This window comes from Cynoglossus semilaevis, chromosome 8 (assembly GCF_000523025.1).
Source record: "Cynoglossus semilaevis isolate Cse_v1.0 chromosome 8, Cse_v1.0, whole genome shotgun sequence".
Taxonomy (NCBI): Eukaryota; Metazoa; Chordata; class Actinopteri; order Pleuronectiformes; family Cynoglossidae; genus Cynoglossus; species Cynoglossus semilaevis.
In genome coordinates this window covers 2211042-2215023 of record NC_024314.1, presented here as the reverse complement: position 1 = coordinate 2215023, position 3982 = coordinate 2211042, and positions in this window count along the sequence as shown.

Sequence of the window (3982 nt, the reverse complement as noted above, 5' to 3'; positions counted from 1 at the left end):
GAGCAACAGTGAGCTAAACAGTGGGCCCTTGTCTTTCAGCACTCAACATGCCCTATAATTTACACACCACTGACAGGGGCCATTCTGAGGTCTGTCATAGCCAGCAAACTTTTTGTCTCCAAACATCTTGCTCGCAGTGAGTCGACTCCTGCCCGGGTCCGGGTGATTAATGACTTATGGCCTTATTGTGTGGAGGTGGCTAATTAACTACAGGCTGACTGAAGGGACGTGCTATGAAAACCCTCCTCTGATAACCCCAACATTTTCCCCCTCCCGGCCTTGGCATGTGGAAGCTCTTACTGACAAATTTGCAAGGAGCAGACTAACGTTGAGTAAGATGAATGGCCTGGGAGAACAGTAAACAGCCTTTAATTTAACAGTGTTTAAAAGTATGACACGCTGGCATTGTGCTTCCTCGCTGTTAGTGCGCTCTGGTTGGGAAACACAGCCAGCGTTCCCCCGGCTGCTGGTTTAAAATTAGGCTTGGCATATTCATAGATGGGTTTTCTGGGGGCTCAGGCTGGCAAACATGTGTTCATCGTCTCTTTAGGTTTTTTGGGGCAGCGCTTTGAGGTTGACATTCGGAGACAAAAACAATCAGTTTCAGGAGCACGGAGAACTCAAAGACTTTATGAACGTCATAAACAAAACTCTTTATACAAGCAGTTAGCAGACAAAAAAATATTTACAATAGACTACAAAGGGATTTGGGGAGGGGAGGTAATCACAATATGGCTTAGCATAGCATAGCATAGCATAGCCTACCAGACTATCATATAATAATATATATGATAATTAGATTTATAATAGACTATAGTTTTGCACCAACACAGTCAACACAGCATTGTTATTGTTTTCAATCCCTTATTTGTACTTTTTTACTGATGCTTCACTGCAGTAATATTTGGTATTCTGTGTTTTCCAATGTTAAATTTATTATTTGTGGCAATATTTTCATTACTGGTAATAGTGGTAGTAGTAACGGTACAAGTAGCAGTAGTAGTCTTAATAGCTTTTTATCTACGTAAAGAGATCATTTCTCTTTATAAAATGATTATTTCTTTATTTATAACTATTGTTACTCATTTATTTTAACCATTTACCATTTTTACAGTTCTTTCTATAATTAAACACAGAAACAAAAATTTGCACATATATATACTGTATACCCATACATGCACATGTACTGAACCATAAACTATTATATGTACATACTATTCTACCTCTACTACACACAGGACACTCTCATGGGTGACCAGCTATTGTATTCAAAGTGGACTAATAGCTTCCCCTACAGGAGGGGAGGAGTAACACGAGTGAACACATGTCTTCATGTTTACAAACACTGAGCCAAATTCCTGCATGGTCTACTTTTAATCCTAACTAACCATGGACAGCCCACAGCTACACAGAGGCAGTAGGTCAGCAGGTTTGAGCGGCCAGTAGATGCCCCCCCACTTACTCTAGCCTTTCCTATTATTAGCTTTGTTAACATACTGTATTGCCACGTTTGCAGTCATGTGGACAGGCTAACTTAATCAAGTTACTATCGAAGTACTATAGTGCGCTTCGTGCGATGCGACACTTTTAGTGCCAGAATTATGGCCTTGACCTATGAGGAGGAAATTAGCCGAGGACACACTTGCAGAGCTTCTCTTCCTGGTGGAGTAAAGAAGCTCATATTTACCCGTCCACACCCACAGCGGTGACAGTGACGGAGACAAACAGAGAGCAAACGTATTCCTCTAAGAACGCCAGTCATGAAGAATGCCATATGGACCCAAAGTGGGCTGAAACGCATAATGCCAGCTGGCACAACATTACATGTGATGGACATCTCACTTACCTAAGTCAAATAGAACAGACTGCTGTTCATTAATATACAGGAGGGCCTGCAGAATCCAGCCCGCCATCTGCTGAAATCGGCACAGTAATCTACAGCTCGTGATTGGGGCTGAGGAGCACCGTTTCTCTTTAATCTTTTTTAGTTCCTCAAAAAAAAAAAATTCCATCTGCAGCATGTGGCATGTCATTTTTCTTCAAGACAAATGGACTGTTGTGGTGCGTTCCAAAATTAGATCAGCAGAAAACAATCAATCTTGCAAAGGGCCTGGGAAAAGAATTGAGATTTGGATTCTGTTTTTTCCTGCTCTTGTCTTTAGCATCTCACCTCTCACTCTCCTCCTAGCCTTCAGCATTCTTCCCATGATGCTCTCTGTTTGGTGCCATAACGGGGCAAGTATGGATCGTGGATATGAAAATGTCCCTTAATAAAGTGATACCTTGGCGGTCTTTTTCAAACAGATGGTGACCAGTGAAAGTCTGCGACACCAGAACCAAAACTCCACGTCGAGGCGGAACGAAGACAAAACAACCCGAGTCGTTCTGTCTGCAAATTAGTGAAACGACACAACTGTCAGGTGCCAGCCTGCTGTGAAAGTGGTGGCGCCCCCACCGCCCTGCCACATTACAGGAGCGGTGATGCTTTCACCGCACGACAAAAAGGGAAATGGCTGTGTGGATTTTTTTATTTTTTTTATAAGAGACTTGTCTGTCAGCTGGCTCTCAAGTCATAACAAATCACCGGCACTCAGCTGAGGCTGAACATTCAGAGCGTCAGGGAGAAGACGGATGACCTGCAGGCCTTTGAAGTGCTCTGGCAGTTCAGATGGCTCAGCGGTGCTGACAGAGAAATATACACAACAGAGCAACCAATAATGAGAACATTAAACATTCCAGCCACCTGACAAGCTGACAAAAACAGCCTGGCCTCACATCAATCATCCACGGAGACATAACCTTGACAATTAGTCCCCTTCTTATACTTGCCACAACCCCTGGGCTGGCACCGCGGTGGGGACAGAACCAAAGAGCTCCGACCTAATCCCTAATTCTGATTGATACAGACATAGTAGCAACAGAGACCACAATATTTTGCTTCAACAAATGATGGATTCAGAATCTTTTTTTTTTCTTAAAGTAATGATTTTCCAAGGATTGATGGGAAAATAAAAATGCACATACTGAGGTTCAATTATTTCCCCTGCTGCATCTGAGGATGTTTCGGCAAAAGACCACAAAATGAATCCAGCATGTGTTTATGATCCTGCCCGCTCAACAGTGTTTTATTTTTTATTTTTTTGGTTTGTCTTAATGATGCCCCAAGGGCATTTGGAAGCTATAGACGCACTTGTTGTGGAGCCAAAACCTTAACTTTAGTATAAGTCAACGCATAGATCAGAATAAACATCCTGGGGTTTTTTTCGAGTGCGGCTAACTGGGCTGCATATCTCACATCTGTGCCCACGAAAACATGTGCTACATGTCGAGTCTTCTATTAGGAATGTCTATAAATTCTGCACAATTAAAGAGTTTGAAAAATGGTGAAATAAACTCCAGTCGTTCCTTATGTACGAGCACACCCCTCATTAGCCACGAGCACAACAGCCTCTTGCCTTGCCCACACAACTCTGCAAGTCTAAAGCATTTGACCCCACAGGATAAAAGCGCAGGGGCCACGCTGTCATCACTCCATTCACTCCTTCCACGCAGTTATCTTATGACAAATGAGCCGTGCGAAACGACATTTCCCTTCCTCGTTCACACCTGTAGAGTGAAAGCAAAGCGTCCGACAGAAGGATGGATGGCGGGACCTCAGAACTACTGTATCTCCTTCCCATTCGCTGTAATAGAAGGAGCCCTGGACGATGACTGTTTACAGAAACTACCTGAGACGGAGCTGAGCAGCTCCAAGCCCCGAGGATGATAAATGGCTTCTCTAACCCTGTGGGACTGCAGACCCAAATGAGGATGGAGCTAATTGCCGTGCGAAACGCTTTGGCATGAATGGAAAGAAAATGCAGGCGGGCTTCAGCCCAAAAAAAAAAAAGGGCCCAATTGCTGCTGTGAACTCCGAGTTGGCGTTTGCTTACAGGAGTTCACTCAGTGTCCATAAATCATGGACTGCTTACAGCTGAAAGTG